This window comes from Lepidochelys kempii, chromosome 9 (genome assembly GCF_965140285.1).
Source record: "Lepidochelys kempii isolate rLepKem1 chromosome 9, rLepKem1.hap1, whole genome shotgun sequence".
Classification (NCBI taxonomy): Eukaryota; Metazoa; Chordata; order Testudines; family Cheloniidae; genus Lepidochelys; species Lepidochelys kempii.
In genome coordinates, this window is record NC_136388.1 from 75,141,512 (window position 1) to 75,159,823 (window position 18,312).

Genomic DNA, 18,312 nt, shown 5'->3' on the forward strand with positions numbered 1-18,312 from the left:
AGAAGTGTAAAGAGGATTTAGGAGGAGTAACAGCCTGATAGTCTAATTCAGCAGAACCAAAACCTGACTTTTCCCACAACTGTATAATGAAATTCTGGCACTCCTTTCTAAATGGCAAAGGATATGCCCAGTTTATTGTCTTTCAATAAGTACTAAATAATGACACCTTTTTTGCTACTTTGTTGCTGTTTGCCAATCATGGACAAACTTCATTCTTAACGTGTTCTCCTTAGATCTCGATACTGCACATGTGCAATATAGTCATCATTAAATTAGCAAAGGCACAAGTGGTTTTTTTTCTTACCGACAACAGTTGGCTTGAGTCATCAGTGCATTCACTGGCATTACAGCAGTGAGAACTGGGATAAATGGCTGGTGAATCAGGCTCTGTGTTTGGACCACTAGGAGCAGAAGAGTGGTGGAGACTTCATGTTAATGCCTTTGATAGCCCACCTGCTCCCCCACCTGCCTATAAGAGGCAGTTCACATGGAGGAGAAGATCAGAGAGCAGCCAGCAAAACATTAGGAAGGGGACATTGCACCCCAGGAAGCCAGCTGCTTTGAGAGAACAGGGAGGTAGCCGAGCCAATGGAGTGGGATGGCGATAGAAGGAGCATTGGGTCAGGGTGGAAAAATAAATCACATAATTTGGAAAAACAAATACTGAGTTTCCACAGCTACAAGTTGACCTTTTTAAGCTGTTGTTGACCATGCAGATCATGTAACCAGCCCAGCAAGTTGTGACATGTCTGATGACTAATTGTTTAGCCCCACCCTGTGGCAGTCCTCCTCCTTAATAACGGCAATATTGAATTTGATGATTTTTTTCTTTATTTAAAATTTTGCAAGCAGAATTTCTTAGTGCTTAGAAATAGGTGTGATGCAAAGCCAACTCTCCATATTCCTGGCCCAAAGATCAGCATGAAAAAGGGTTTCACCAAGCCAATTTCCTGATGACTAGGGTAGTTAAGTGTGAAGTCAAGAGCTACACATTTCCACAACATCTGAAGCACAGAGGTCTGTGAATGTGAACCATTTTACAAAGAAACAGCTCTTAATTAGGTATACATTTGAATATAGCTTTTATTTTACATTCAAATCAGTTCAGATGATAAGAAAAGAGTCTGACTTCAGCCAGCCCCCCCCCCCCCCCCCACAATAATATGTGACAGTTACCAAGATGCAGCAGCTCCTGCTACGAGGCACAGAGTGGAACTGCAAAGTTATACATGCTGGAAACAGTGCAATTAATCTGAAAGCAATTCTAGCACTGCATTGTGTAGGGGTATGACAGGCTAGAGTCTGCATAAAGAAGCAGGAAACCCCATAAGAAAGAAGTGAAAGTAGTTCTGGTTATGTTCAGCCTCAAAGCTTTTTATGTCAGAGTACGTGTGAGAAGATCCCAAGTGTCACTGGAAGGTATTTTCTATGAGGTTTGGTGCCTGATGTTGGAACATGCTTCATTTCAGGAAATGAATAGCTAGCTAGTGGAGAAGAGTGTCGTGAATTAGCCTAGGATTAGGATCCAGGAGTAAAAGACTGAAACTGTGGACTAATCTAGTGTTTTAAATTGAGCAAGTGGGTTGCTGCATCAGCTTCAGGCATGTCAAGTCTGTCATTTCATTTTGCTTTACTTAGCCGTTAGGTACTGCCAGGTTCCAAGTCAATTTTAGGCATGCAATAGACTCTGTTCTCTAGCCCTGCTTGTGTTAAACCTCTACGATTAATATTGGAACACTGCCATGATTGACCACTGAGGTTACAAGATGTTTTTTAATTGTAACCTGTTGCTTTCTTTTTTCCTTCCCCTAGCTTCTCTTCCCAGCCCAGGGAAGGACTGGCTACTTGGGAAATGGATATTCAAATGTTCTTTGACATTTCTGTGGACTTGTTTCTTGACATGATGAGCCATATTGCATGGTGCTGGATAGTCTCTCTCTCTTCCCCTTTGAGGAAGCTACATTGCTCTTTTTAAACAGCACAGACATTAATGTGTTGTATTTGCTTTTCGCCTACAAAATCTAAGCTGGTCTTTTTACTGTGATAACCTAAAAACTCCACATCTGAAAGTCTTATTTTGAGTCGAAGCAATTGCAAAGATTTTCATTTTCCATGTATTATAAAGATAGCTTGGAGGAAGGAAAATCAGGGGGTGGGTATGTTGTTGCTTTTACCAGACGTCAGAATATTGGCTGATTCCAGAGCAACTTTTCTTCTTGAGAGAGGACTTGCGAACATAATCAATTAAAGAAGGAATCTGATTTTCTTGTAATTGTTTTTCTGTCCACATGAATGATGTAAGGGTATATTGGAAGAATTCACTCTTTTCTAAAATAACCGGTTTACCAGTTGATTTATGGGGTTTTTTTTGTTTGTTTTGTTTTTGTTATTTTCTCTGTAGGTGAGAAAAAGGTTAATTTGCTGGAGGAAATCATGTCTGTGCGAGAGAAGGTCAGCTTGCTCCATCATCATGTACTGCTGTCTGAAGGTGACCTGAACCCACACAACTTGGTTGAATGGAAAAATTAGACATTTTGATTTTTTTCAGAATAGTGCCTGCAGAATTTCAGTTTTCTCCAGGGGTTTTCACACCTTCACCAGAAAGGAAGGACTGTATGACCCATTTCAGTTACTCTGATGTCTCATTACCCAGTTCAGCATCAGTAGCCCAGTCTCGTTCCGAATGACATAAAATTTCTGATAGCTGATTATTGCATTCTAAAACTACTAATTTAATCCTAAATTGTGCCAGACTCATGACTTCTCCAATCCTCCACTAGACCATGGGCCAAAACAACCCCTGGTATAGCACAGAATAGCTAAAGTGTTTTTTAAGTTGCTGTGGTTAGCACAATCCCTCAGAACAATTTTGCTGGCCCATGACCAGGCAACGTGCTGGATGCTCCAGGCTCACCACTCCTGCTTTTGTCACGACCACCCCACAAAGGTTGAATGCTTGAATCTCATAGTGCCATCAATGGGAATAGTAATTCTGAAGAGCACCTCTCAGGACCTGTCTCCTTGTAAATTGATGGTATTAGAAATAGTAAATGAGTGAGTGAGTAAGTACGATGGTCTGAGAAGAAATAAGATACTTCAAGTGGTACCCTACCAGCAAATACTCTAGACATCTGTGGGCTAGACTTTGAGGTAAAAACATGGCATCAAATGCAAATCTTAGTGACATAATTAGCAAAATCCTGTTAGCCTTACTCAGTAACTTCAATGGGACTATCTGTACGGGATAAGGCCAGGAGGATTTGGCCCCAAAATGATTTCATGGGACACTGGTGGAATCAATTGCATGATAATAGCACTTTATCAAAAACTGATAAAGAATTGCTTCTCCAACAGAACATGTTTATGTTAAATGTAACAGAAGCTGAATGTCTATTTAATGTATCTATCTGCCTGTCTATTATGCACCCAGCACCCATGGTATCTGAACACAGCAAAATGATTTAGCACACTGGCAAATTGAAAGACTGTATTCTTCACCCTTTCCTTGTATGCTCCATGGAGTGTTCTTGACTTTTCCACCCCACATATTTATTTATTTGCCTTTCCTCTCATCTATCTATGTTCATATAGCATGATCATCACATGACTTCTGAGCATCTATTTTGTGTGTTATTCTATCTTCAGGAATGAGAATATGGGCCGTACTTGGAATGTTACGGGGGAAAGCTATTAGAAAGAGAGGCGATAAAATATTGTAACTACATTTTTGTTTAGTTAATTACATTTTTCAACTTTGTGTTGAGGTTAAAAACTGGTGTTACCTGGGCATATTATGTACATCCTACCCATATTCGTTGAATTGACTATTTTAATCATTTTTATTATTGCTATGCAGTATTAAATTATGGCATCATTGATATCACTGTTATGTTTTCAGAGTAACAGCTGTGTTAGTCTGTATTCGCAAAAAGAAAAGGAGTACTTGTGGCACCTTAGAGACTAACACATTTATTTGAGCATAAGCTTTCATGAGCTACAGCTCACTTCTCAGTTGAGCAGTTTGGGGTAGATTATTTCATATTATTTTGCTTTAAGATAAAGCTCCACTCCTGCAAACCCTTACTGGTATGCTTAGCCATAGACTTCAACAGGGTGAGCAGACTTTCCTGACACAACTTGCATGAGTAAATTACTCACATTGGTTTGCAGAGTCTGTCTTATGAACTAAACTTCTAGGAGTTAATCTGAAATCTTGGTAAAATGTGAGATGTAACATAACATCCATATATGACAATGTTCAGTCCAGTTATGTAAATTCATGTATTAAGTGCAACTAATTCAAATAAGATGTTCAAGAGTATATTAAAGCAGTGAAAGCATAAGGGAAATTCTAATATTCAAATTACAATCTGACGGCACTTGGGCTCCAGTTCATGTAATCAAACCTATTCAGGGCAGAACTTAAGCATATGCTGGGACTTAAGTACCTACTTGAGTGCTTTCCTGAGTCAGGACCTGGATGTTTTAATGAGGAGTCACAAAGCATTGCAGATTAAAAGGAGCTTCATAAATGTGCAGTTCATAAAATTTGGGGACTACTGTATATTCTCATTGCTCTGAGCAATGAATACACACAATTCCCATTAAGATCAATGGAATAATTGTATATTGATACATCTGGGTGTAGGTTAGAAGGGATACCTGCCATTGTATTTCAGCATTATCTTAAGTTTTGGAAGTGGCGAACTATTTTTGCTGCATTGTAGCCTGGGAACTGGAAATGCTGCTCACCACCCTCAGGCATGGAAAGGGCCTCCTATGGCATGCTTACTTTTAAACCTAAGTAGGGAGCAGGGTTGAAGGACTGGCTCCAACCTTGGCCTGCCCATAAGCCTGAGACCCTACTCTATGCAGTAACTCCGGATTTCTGTTGTCACACTGGGGCAATGCTTTGAAATACAGAGGGTTCATCAAAATCATAGTTTTGATGAGAATATTTTTGTTGTTTGACTTTTTTCTTATTCTAGGTCTGATTTACTGGGTCTGACTCCTTTATATGGTCTGCTGATTGATGCCAATAAAATGCTTCACCAATCCCTTGCTTTGTTGCTGCCTTTTACATTTTTTCAATAGCTGGCTTTGAAATAAAAGCTTTATTTGTAAACATGAAACCTCCAGAAAAACAATGGCTTTATCTAGAGGGACTTAAGGGATTTTCTCAGGCTTGTTGACTAGCATGATATAATGACTCTAATATCGATCCCACTTATACCAGTGCAAGTAAAGTGTAACTCCATTAAAATCCGTGGAGTTACACAATGACAATGAGATCACCACTAGACTCAATGTATTCATTTGTACCTTTTCCACATGGTACTGGACATTTGTGTTTTAATTAATTTTATTGCTTTCAAAATATTAAATAGTCACCAAAATGTTCCAATATAGTAGCAGAAAATGTTCTCTGATATATGTTATGTATCATACCCCCATCATCATTTAATAATATCCTTCAATTATTATAAGCTTTTCTTACAAGGCTTGGAGTAAGACTATTATTAAGATAGGTTTGAAGACAAAACAATTCTTATGGAGATTCCAAGTTAACAACTGGATTTCCTTTGAAAAGCTGGGGAGTGGGAGAGGAGGAAAATATAATGCAATAATAGACATGTTGTGATTCTAAGGGGGATGACTAGAAAACTTTATTATATGGACAAAATGCTGCCTAGAGACACAAAACCCTCCAAGTAATATAATTTATATATGCAGAATGCACTAGAAAACAATTCCTAAAAGATGAAGGTTACCTGGCAGTTAGGAACTTTACTTCCTAGTACGTAGACCCACTGTGGGCATCTGCCTCTTCCAAGACAAGATAACAGCAATGACTTGTGGGGGTAGTTGTGACACTACTGAGGAAGGGTAATTAATTTCCTGAATAAGGTATCTGGTTTATACTTCCACTAGAGAAGCTTTCAGAACCCGATCCTGTGATCCTTACTCACTTGTTGTTATTCAAATGAATATTCAGAAATGCTTCTAGCAGTATTAATCCAGCAGTAATTATCAATATCTGAGAAACATTAGGTTTTTCACAAACATTGTACAGAATAAAGCAATATAAACAATTTATAGTTCAGTTATCCTTCAGTTCAGCTATGGCAAAACTCATGTTGGATTCCAACACTCCTGCCTTCTGCTTCATTTTTTCTTTAAAGGGCTCTACTTCACTGAAAACACATGTGAGTCTGCCAAATATTACAGTAAGCCATGAATGTCAAATTCCAGGCCTGTGGGCTGGACATGGCCTGCTTGCCTGGTGTATTCATCCAGCTCTTGTCTCAAGATCAGTTTGGGGGTCTGTGAAATGTAAACTTTCCAAAAATAAAAATAAATAAATAAATAAGCTGAGTCCTTCTGGTTGTGAAGAGCACCTTCTAAATCTGAACTGCTCTTCAGCCAGCCAGCCTCCCTAAAGACAGCTCTCATAGGCGTAGATAGCTTCCCTTCATCTCCCCAGGCTAATAATTCTATCTTAAATGATGACACTTTACATATCAACATTGTCAAATATTACAGTGCTGACAATCCATATCATGTGCCTCTGCAGTGTGATTGGGTGGAGGGGTGAGTATAGTGCATGGGGTTAGCATGGTAGGCAATACCGGGTGGCAGGCTATCATGGACTGAGTGTAGACAAGGGCTGTGTTATCACAACCCTCTGGAGACCCCACTACACTCAACAGTTACACTGATGTTCTGCCTCATAGCACAAGAGGCCACAGTCAGGAGACTGAGCAGCTGCAGCTCTGGCTGCCATCAGTAGAGCAATGTTATAGTAATATTGCTATATGTTATAATAAGTGGGATTGGGCTTGTTTTTTTAAAAGTCACTTTACTGTTTTGAGAGTAACAGGTTGCGGCTTATTGGACTTGTTTTATTTAGAGGTTGCTTATTTGGGCTTTTTTGGTGATAGATGACTTCAACACAAAGTTATAGTTTAATGATAGTTGTGGGAGTGGTTTCAGTGATTGACTGGTATCAGTGTGTACGCACAGCATTAGCATTTTAGAATCCTCCTTTCCCCGCTCCTGTTCAATGAAGAAAACACACCCAAATTCGTGAACTCTCTGGTGCACCCACTGACACATCCTATGGTCCAATTTTTTGTCCCACATCAGGATATGCTTCGATGGTTCAACACAAGAATGTACCACACTGAGGCAACAGAGACCATGGAGGATGGAGAGAGTGAGGATGACCTTTTTTAATACTATAAGTATGCACACATTTATTATTTCAATATTTTTAATGTGTAACTTAATGTTGTATGGAGCAAAACTTAGAACTAATAAAAAAATGGACTTTGTATAAATACCCCCATTCTCCTCCCCCTGAAATGGGCGGGGCTTATTTTGAAAGGGAGTGCTCATTCCCCCCCTGCCACCAAGAGTTGGCAACTCTTTCTGTGCTGAGCAGAGGTGCAGCAGTTGGCAACCAGCTTGGGGGGCAGGAGAGGAAGCTCCTACCAGCGTTTTGCTCACCCCCCCCCACTTTGTCCTGCGCCAAATTGGAGAAAAAGTGAGCATTGTGGGGGAGAGGAAGAGGAAGGATTCATAGATTCATAGATATTTAGGTCAGAAGGGACCATTATGATCATCTAGTCCGACCCCCTGCACAATGCAGGCCACAGAATTTCACCCACCACTCCTAAAAAAGACCTCACACCTATATCTGTGCTATTGAAGTCCTCAAATTGTAGTTTGAAGACCTCAAGGAGCAGAGAATCCTCCAGCAAGTGACCCGTGCCCCATGCTACAGAGGAAGGCGAAAAACCTCCAGGGCCTTCCAATCTGCCCTGGAGGAAAATTCCTTCCCGACCCCAAATATGGCGATCAGCTAAACCCTGAGCATATGGGCAAGATTCATCAGCCAGATACTACAGAAAATTCTTTCCCGGGTAACTTGGATCTTACCCCATCTAAAAACCCATCACAGGCCATTGGGCCTATTTACCAGGGGGAGACAGAGCAGGATCCCGGGAGTCTGTGCCCCACTGTCCCCTGATCTTCCCCAGCCTGCAGGGAGCCAGCCCCAGGTTATCTGTCCGTTCTGCTAGTGCTCTGCATTTTCCCTGAAGGCCATGGATTTTCTGACCCTGCTGCGGGGCTCTGTGTGGCTAGAGGCCCTTTCCCTATAAGGGCAGCCAGTCCAAGCTTCTCTATGTTAGAGGGACATCCTGGTCCCTAAGCAGGTGTATAAGACGTTGTTCCTGCCCCCACCCAAGTCCTCCATCCATTTGCTTTTGGAGCCGGCTGAGGAGCTGCTTTTCCTACTGACTCCTCAGCCTCCAATGCTGCCCTCTTTTACCCTCAGCTTGGGCAGGGGAAGACGAGGGCCCTAATTAGTGCTGCTGTCCTCCAACCAGGCCAGGGAGGTGGGGTAAGGAGGCACATAGAATCATAGAATCATAGAATATCAGGGTTGGAAGGGACCTCAGGAGGTCATCTAGTCCAACCCCCTGCTCAAAGCAGGACTGATCCCCGACTAAATCATCCCAGCCAGGGCTTTGTCAAGCCTGACCTTAAAAACTTCTAGGGAAAGAGATTCCACCACCTCCCTAGGTAATGCATTCCAGTGTTTCACCACCCTCCTAGTGAAAAAGTTTTTCCTAATATCCAACCTAAATCTCCCCCACTGCAACTTGAGACCATTACTCCTTGTTCTGTCATCTGCTACCACTGAGAACAGTCTAGAGCCATCCTCTTTGGAACCCCCTTTCAGGTAGTTGAAAGCAGTTATCAAATCCCCCCTCATTCTTCTCTTCTGAAGACTAAACATCCCCAGTTCCCTCAGCCTCTTCTCATAAGTCATGTGTTCCAGTCCCCTAATCATTTTTGTTGCCCTCCGCTGGACTCTTTCCAATTTTTCCACATCCTTCTTGTAGTGTGGGGCCCAAAACTGGACACAGTACTCCAGATGAGGCCTCACCAATGTCAAATAGAGGGGAACAATCACGTCCCTCGATCTGCTGGCAATGCCCCTACTTATACATCCCAAAATGCCATTGGCATTCTTGGCAACAAGGGCACACGGTTGACTCATATCCACCTTCTCGTCCACTGTAACCCCTAGGTCCTTTTCTGCAGAACTGCTGCCGAGCCATTCGGTCCCCAGTCTGTAGTGGTGCATGGGATTCTTCCATCCTAAGTGCAGGACTCTGCACTTGTCCTTGTTGAACCTCATCAGATTTCTTTTGGCCCAATCGTCCAATTTGTCTAGGTCCCTCTGTATCCTATCCCTACCCTCCAGCGTATCTACCACTCCTCCCAGTTTAGTGTCCTCTGCAAACTTGCTGAGAGTGCAATCCACACCATCCTCCAGATCATCTATGAAGATATTGAACAAAACCGGCCCCAGGACCGACCCTTGGGGCACTCCACTTGATACTGGCTGCCAACTAGACATGGAGCCATTGATCACTCCCTGTTGAGCCCGACAATCTAGCCAGCTTTCTATCCATCTTATAGTCCATTCATCCAGCCCATACTTCTTTAACTTGCTGGCAAGAATACTGTGGGAGACCGTGTCAAAAGCTTTGCTAAAGTCAAGGAACAACACATCCACTGCTTTCCCTTCATCCACAGAGCCAGTTATCTCGTCATAGAAGGCAATTAGATTAGTCAGGCATGACTTGCCCTTGGTGAATCCATGCTGACTGTTCCTGATCACTTTCCTCTCCTCTAAGTGCTTCAGAATTGATTCCTTGAGGACCTGCTACATGATTTTTCCAGGGACTGAGGTGAGGCTGACTGGCCTGTAGTTCCCAGGATCCTCCTTCTTCCCTTTTTTAAAGATGGACACTACATTAGCCTTTTTCCAGTCATCTGGGACCTCCCCCGATCACCATGAGTTTTCAAAGATAATGGCCAATGGCTCTGCAATCACATCCGCCAACTCCTTTAGCACTCTTGGGTGCAACGCATCCGGCCCCATGGACTTGTGCTCATCCAGCTTTTCTAAATAGTCCCGAACCACTTCTTTCTCCACAGAGGGCTGGTTACCTTCTCCCCATGCTGTGCTGCCCAGTGCAGTAGTCTGGGAGCTTACCTTGTTCGTGAAGACAGAGGCAAAAATAGCATTGAGTACATTAGCTTTTTCCACATCCTCTGTCACTAGGTTGCCTCCCTCATTCAGTAAGGGGCCCACACTTTCCTTGACTTTCTTCTTGTTGCTAACATACCAGAAGAAACCCTTCTTGTTCCTCTTAACATCTCTTGCTAGCTGCAACTCCAGGTGTGATTTGGCCTTCCTGATTTCACTCCTGCAAGCCCGAGCAATATTTTTATACTCATCCCTGGTCATTTGTCCAATCTTCCACTTCTTGTAAGCTTCTTTTTTGTGTTTAAGAGCAGCAAGGATTTCACTCTTAAGCCAAGCTGGTCGCCTGCCATATTTACTATTCTTTCTACACATGTTCCTGCTGCCCCCCCCTTCCAGGTGGGCATGGTGGGGGTAAAGAGGCCGCCTTTAATCAGGAAGCTGTTCCCCTGTGCTGGGGGAGGGTTGATGCTGCTGCCCCCTTCTCCGAGACCTGACGGGGAAGTGAAGAGGCCCATGCTCTTGCTGATACCCCAACCACAAAATAGATGGATGGCAACTCTTTGGGGGAGCTGTGTATCTGGAGAGGCAGGACTGATGGAGGGGTTCTGTTATTAATGGGGAGGGCTGGGTTTGTGTTTAACAGCAGAATGAATTGTGTAGAGAATTAACTGGGGGGGGGCTGTCTATATTTACAGGGGGGAACAAAATTAATGGTGGGCTGCATGTCCAGGGGGCACATATAGAATTATTTGAGAAGGATATGTGACCTAAGGACTTAATTGAGTGGGTCTGGGTGGAGGAGTTATGAGCTCTCAGATTAAGCTCATTATGATTTATTCATATTTACAGAACATTAATGTACTCTTTTTATATTGGACTATATTGGCAAGTATGTCATTCTCCCATTATTTTTTTATTTATTTCTGGTTGAATTTCCTGAAATTCAGAGAGGAAAAAAGGGGCAGTTCCAGCTAAACGTTCAAAAATCAGTAAACTGATAAAAAAAAATAACATGACGATATATAAAAAACAACCTGATGATATTTTTCGCCAGTCTCATTACTGTTTTAATGTATTTCACGATTTTTGAACAAATGGGGTTGGTACTAATGATGCAGCAGAACATCTGATGCTGTGGTGGGGAAGTGGGAGCAGGAGGAGAAATAAAAACAACTCTTTCGTTTAGAGAAAAGAAGACAAGGTATGCAAATGATGTCATCTATATGCAAATAAATGCATCACTGCATGTATAGAATCTCCAGATTTCTGGACTTTTGTCCTTAATAAGTATGTGCAGGCAAAAAGTATAACTGGGTTCAAAAAAGAACTAGATAAGTTCATGGCAGATAGGTCCATCAGTGGCTATTAGCCAAGATGGTCAGGATGTAACCCTGTGATCGGGGTGACCCTAAGCCTCTGACTGGAAGGGGAAGACAGGGTGGATCTCTCCAAAACTACCTTGTTCTGTACACTCCCCTTGAAACTCTGGTACTGGCCACTGTTGGAGATAGTACACTGGGCTAGGGGGACAATTGGTCTGACCCAGTATGGCAGGTCTTATATTCTCATATATCCCCTATATTAAGAAGTGAATGTACAAGATCTTATGTAGGCTAATATTTTTCATGTAGAACAGCCTAAAAAATGGCCCCCAAATTGCCAGGTCCATTAGCCCAGTGGTAAGTGTTTGATTTCTCTGACTTTACTAATGATTGCCAAGAACATGAATGTTCAGCTTCAGAGACAGAATAAATAGTAACTGTCTGACTAAACTGGTGTAACTGATGTGAAAGACCCTTCCACTCCCTTTAGGTTTTCATTAAAGAAATGTTCTTTGTTTAGTTTCTCTATCCATAAAATTGCAAGTCCAAATTTTGTTGTTCAATCCATATTTCTCTGTTTGGGATTTTTGCCTATAGTAATATTCCTCATTAGCTTTTCGAATTGATTAAATGCCTTACTTCTTGAATCAATTCTTTATTTTTCTTTTCATTTTGATTTTTTTAAAATAACGTGAAAAGCTATGTTTATTTTTGTCTAATCATCTTGGATGTTTTGATCATATATAATAGAACCTTTTATTGCCTTCAACAACCATCAGAATCCTTTCTTGCTTTCCCTTCCCCTGGGCATATCATATATTGTACCAAGTTTAACCATTTGGCTTTAAGAAAGTATCTGAAGAAGTTTGAAGTACACAAACATAAGCACACACATATCTACACAGAGGATATATTCCTTGTAATTCCCATTTGTGTATCATGGAGTTTGTCACTGTAAGAATAAGCATATTTACCAATTCAATATACCTTTAACTATATATAACCTTTAGACATCCTATCTTCCTGTGACCAATTGTATTTGACAGTTGGGTTTATTAATCCTGTATCAGCATTTTGGGCATTGGTGAAATATACCCATAGGGAGTTTACAAAAATGGCACAGTGTGGTATAAAGATTTTATCAGCATAGATTGGAATAATGGTGTGACGCATGGCCAGAAAGGGTAAGCATTCTGCAGGGTAAATGACCCAAATTCAACCTCCGGAGACATATTGGTAGATAATGTTTGTGGTTTTGTGTGTTTACATATATATTATTAGAAGTTAACAATGTAATCAAATATTTCCTGTCTATGCTATATTCTGTTAATTCAGAGATCCAATGGAGATCTTAACATTTAAATGAAGTGTAAATATAGTGATACCACTGTATTAATTTCTCTTTGAAGTATATAGCAGATCACCTGCAAATGGTGGAAAACAGGCATTATGCCTTATGTTAATTCCTGTAGCTAATTACTGGTGATGCTTAGGAAATAGATCTACTTCAAAGTCTTGAAGATTGCCTATTGTTCACCTAAGGATTCCATGCTGTCAAGAGAAGGCCAGGAACTGTATAAATGTCTCCTGGGGCCTGATCCTTTTTATCTCAGATCTGCTTGATATTTTATGTAGGGGAAGCTTGAGTTGTAAGACTGAGATCACCAGTCCCATCTGGATCACCCTGAGTATGAACATTGGACTATAATCTATGGACTAATTCTGAAAAAACTCTTTGCAGCTACAAAGCTCACCATCTCTACTATGAAACTGATCTCAGAACTGTACTCATGTCCATATGTGTACTGGTTTCAGAGTAGCAGCCGTATTAGTCTGTATTCGCAAAAAGAAAAGGAGTACTTGTGGCACTTTAGAGACTAACCAATTTATTTGAGCATAAGCTTTCGTAAGCTACTTAATAATATCGTGTGTATTGATATTTTAACAAATACTCTCTTTTCTTTTTAAAATTTTTTAGTTTAATTACTAAGAATTGGCTGTAAGTGTGTATTTAGGTAAAATCTGGAATATCCATTAATTTTGGAGGTAATGTGTCCAATCCTTTGGGATTGGTAGAACTTTCATATTTGACTTGTCTGTCTGGGAGGGAGCCCAAAAGCTGCGTTGCTTTTAAGGGAACTGTATTTTGGCTCCTGTGTAACTAGTAAGGTATTATACAGCTGTTTTGTGCTGGCTTGGTAAATTTAAGTACTGGAATATCCACCAGTTTGGGGGATTGTCTGTCCCATTCTTTGCAGTTTGCCCTAATTGAGTAACCTCAACGTGGCCCCTCCTGGGACCCTGATCACAGACGGCATTACTCATGAGCTGTTATTATTCACCATCATGTATTCTGTATATTGCATGTGTTATGGACTAACATTTTTAGAAATATTTTAGAGAGTTCTTAAAAACAGTGCTCGGACTATTTCTTACCATGTGCCATACCTGCCGTGTGTCCAGCTGCAACTACATCAGATATATACACAGATTTAATGATGTTTATATAATAACAATTCTATATCATAAATAATCTAGCCCCAGGTGTATATATAAAATTGTTAACAGTGGATTTATATATATTTATGCTAGCAGTCAAGGGTTCTATAGCACCAGGAAGACTCTTAATAGGTGGTAGTAGTGTAGTTAGCACTGTTCGTCATCAACAGAACACAGGATGATTTGTGGCATACAGGCATTTAAAATGCTTATGTAAGACCTCACATGAGGGATATGTCCAAACAGCAGAGGGAATACTTTTGAAAGCATCCATCTCTTGACCTTCTATAGTTTGCTATAACTTTGGTTTCTTGATTCAGCCTGTCTGATGTCAATAAATTGCCGTAATAAACAGTGGATAATAACAGATTTGTGTGTGGCAGTGGTAAATTCTGGCAAATAGTGATGAGACATACTCATCAAGGGCCAGGTCCAACTCCTACTGCAGTGAATAGGGATCTATCCATCTCTGTGTCAGGAATAGCATCAGGCCCCAGATAAAAGCCAGTTTAGAGATGGGTGAGGAATAGTTTGCCCATCTCATAAATTTTTTTTAGATATGAAAAAAAAATTCCTTTCCCAAATCAGGATGAAAAGCCCAAATTTCAGAAATTTTTGCAAACCAAAAAATTTAGAAAATGATTTTTTGGGTCAATCAAAACATTTTGTTTCGATAATTTCATAGAATCATAGAATATCAGGGTTGGAAGGGACCTCAGGAGGTCATCTAGTCCAACCCCCTGCTCAAAGCAGGACCAATCCCCAATTAAATCATCCCAGCCAGGGCTTTGTCAAGCCTGACCTTAAAAACTTCTAGGGAAGGAGATTCCACCACCTCCCTAGGTAACGCATTCCAGTGTTTCACCACCCTCCTAGTGAAAAGGTTTTTCCTAATATCCAACCTAACCCTCCCCCACTGCAACTTGAGACCATTACTCCTTGTCCTATCCTCTTCTACCACTGAGAATAGTCTAGAACCATCCTCTTTGGAACCACCTCTCAGATAGTTGAAAGTAGCTATCAAATCCCCCCTCTCAGTAATCTCATCATAGAAGGCAATTAGATTAGTCAGGCATGACCTTCCCTGGTGAATCCATACTGACTGTTCCTGATCGCTTTCCTCTCGTGTAAGTGCTTCAGGATTGATTCATTGAGGACCTGCTCCATGATTTTTCCGGGGAATGAGGTGAGGCTGACTGGCCTGTAGTTCCCAGGATCCTTTCATTTAAAAATGCTTCATTTAACTTTTGTCCTTTTTTCTCTTTTCAAACAATTTTTAGTCTACATTTACTAACATTTCAAAACAAAAAGTCATTGTCACTCAAAAAACCCAAAACGTTTTGGTTCAAAAATGTTGAAACAGGACATTTTGACAGGTTTCAGAGTAGCAGCTGTGTTAGTCTGTATCTGCAAAAAGAACACCTTGTGGCACCTTAGAGACTAACAAATTTATTAGAGCATAAGCTTTCGTGGGCCGCAGCCCACTTCATCGGATGCATAGAATGGAACATAGAGTAAGAAGATATATATATATATATATATATATATATATATATATATATATATATATACACATACAGAGAACATGAAAGGTGGAGTAAGAGGCTAATTAATTAAGATGAGCTATTATCAGCAGGAGAAAAAAACTTTTGTAGTGATAATCAAGATGGCCCATTTAGACAGTTGACAAGAAGGTGTGAGGATACTTAACATGGACATTTTGACAATTTAAAAAAAAAATGGATTTTTTTTTTTGTTGGGAGATTTGACAAAATTGACCTTGTTTCATAAACAGTTTGGGTTTAGACAAATTGGCATTTTTTGGCAAAAAATGGTTTGCTGCAAAATTCTCTCACTGTTCTACATACTGTGCATTGTGTAGTATGCTAAGCAAGCAATAGTTAGTATGTCGGTTTCTTCTGTCTTGCTCAGCTTCATGGCTATTTTTTTAACAAATGCGAAGAATTTAAAACTAAAGATCAGCTTGCACGACTTATAATCAGCACTCTCAGAGGTCAGAATAGACCCAATAGTATTCTCTGGACTAAGAGGATTTCACTGTGTTTTGAAAGCTGTCGTCTATTTTCTTTGTAGAATAGTAGGACCACTTTCCGGACGTACAGGACCTGATTCCAGTCAGACTGATTAAAGAGGTATAAATCTAAAATAATTCCATTGAAATCAATAAAATAACAAAGGCATAGAACGGGTATAAAGCAGTGCAATCAGGATTGCATTATTCCATTGCAGCTAAAACACAACAAGATACAGTAGAACTATACATGTATATATATAAATGTTGAGGTAGCAACCATTTTGACAATATAGGTACCCCTTGAGCTATTTTTAAAGATTTGCTTTTTGAAAGCCACGCTAGTAAAGCACTTTTGGTCAACTGGTTTGAAAATGTTTGTGGTGAAAACAGTACTCCAGAAATGGGCAGGGAAGACAGCCATGGAGACTAAAGATCCCTGCTTATTTGCAGAACAGATACAGGTCAGGCAATTTCCTCCACTGTCTCCCAGTGTGCCTCAGCCCTGACCTAGAGGTCCAGCTGAAGTATGCCCATTCTCAATCCTTAATTGCTTATCTAAATAGGTTAGTGAGCATCCATCAGATGGTAGCTGCTTTTTGGTTAGACTCATCACCAACCCAAGATGCAATGTGGCATTATAGTGAGATATTCTAATACTAAAAAGATACTAATCTTTTGAGCCATTCAGGCTCCACAAACTTTTCTTTTCTTTTCTTTTTTTTGCAGTGGAGATCAAATGTCTGGTGAAAAGCCTTTACTTACCAGAGGTTACACAGTAGGTGTCCTTCCCAAACATGTCATGGAAGTGTTACATTAAGAGCTTACATTAATTAATTGTGGGTGTTTTCTATTTACCCGAAGAAAGAGCTGGCTACAGTGGTATGTGTCCCTTTACACTGTGTTTACCATTTTAGTATAAGTAACAGCAGGCAGAATGTATGCCATGGAGTTGTAGCCATGTTGGTCCCATGATATTAGAGCAACAAAGGTAGTTGAGGTAATATCTTCTATTGGACGAACTTCTGTTGGTGAGAGAGACAAGCTTTCGAGCCACACAGAGCTGTTCTTAGGTCATGACTTGAATACTGAAGAAAATCTCTGTGTGGCTCGAAAGCTTGTCTCTCTCACCAACAGAAGTTGGTCCAATAAAAGATATTACCTCACCGACCTTGTCTCACCAGGCAGAATGGACATGATTCATGAAGTATATTCAAAGGAATGCTCCATATAATGCCTATTGAAATGAACTGAATACACAAAGTCAGAGAAATAAAATATACCTAGCTAAACCTTACTGTAAGCTCAATATGAATTACACTCTGGTACAAGAATACTTGCACACCAGAATGTTATTAAACATGCTTTGCTAACAAACAGCCCACTGTCATTAGTAAAACAAATTCAGTTTAATTTATGGTTATGAATTTGTGCTGGTAACTAAGATCTTCCAAGAAAATCAAGAGAAGTTTGAATTTTCCATTGACATAGGGCTTTTATTTCTGTCTATCATGGTAATGTCTGAGAGTATCCCACATAAAATCAGTAACAATAGCAAAGTCCCTACTGAACTTCATGGAGTCTCTGGCTCGTCTCTCTTTTCAGGGTAAAAACTGCATGGGGTAGGGATTTTTTGTTTTTGTGCAATTAATTAGTTAATTACAGGTTATTTTGGCTTCAGGAGTGGAGGGGTGGAGGTTAGTGGAGGCAGAAGAGGTGTCAAGGCTGTGAATGTTGTTCTTTTGATAGAAAGGCCCTTTCCAAGTGCTAGTCATGTGCTAGAAGGAACATGCATGGAAAGAGCTGTCAAGGAAATAATAGGAGTGACAATTCTAATTTTGCCAGTGCCAAGGTACATACTTCAAGTCCCATACAAGCATAAACAACATTCAAAATAAAAGAGGGATTTGTATCCACGGGTGTGAATTTCTTACATTGTCTTGTCAGGAAGACAGAAATAATTATTACGGGATGAAGATGGGAATTCCCCTTCAAAGATATTCATTCATCAAGAGAACAATTTTCTATTTTCAGTGGCATGTGTGGGTCCAGACTTCTGAGTATCTCAGTACTCCCTCCCCAGCCCCTATTACTTTGGCAAGGAATGACTGTATGCTATAGGGACCATACCTTCCCCAGGCAAGTGGATTCCCAGCCAAGAATGGATTTGGGGCTTTTGGCATTGAGGTAATGCATGAGTACCACTGCATAGTAGAAACCACTGATTGTTTTCAGCAAAGTAACGGCAGTTGTTTTTAACTACCTAATTAATTATTACTGACGGAATAAAGGAAACCCAGTATTTTGGTTCCTGAGCAGAGCAGACATACTAGAGATGTTAATCACGCAAACATTGCTGAGCAAGATAAAAAAAATCAACAAGGAAATAA

At 40.5% G+C, this 18,312-nt stretch overlaps 1 long non-coding RNA gene across 12 annotated transcripts in view; it reads left to right on the plus strand.

Annotated features, from left to right (window-relative positions):
• Positions 1 to 18,312, plus strand: part of LOC144930839 (uncharacterized) — a 356,516-nt gene that overhangs the window by 151,922 nt on the left and 186,282 nt on the right. For 10 of the 12 annotated variants that reach the window (XR_013636263.1, XR_013636271.1, XR_013636266.1 and 7 more), the window contains one exon: positions 2,402 to 2,488. The exons of the other annotated variants lie outside the window; for them this stretch is intronic. This is a non-coding gene — a long non-coding RNA (uncharacterized LOC144930839). The remainder of the gene's footprint in view (positions 1 to 2,401; positions 2,489 to 18,312) is intronic. 12 annotated transcript variants of the gene reach the window in all.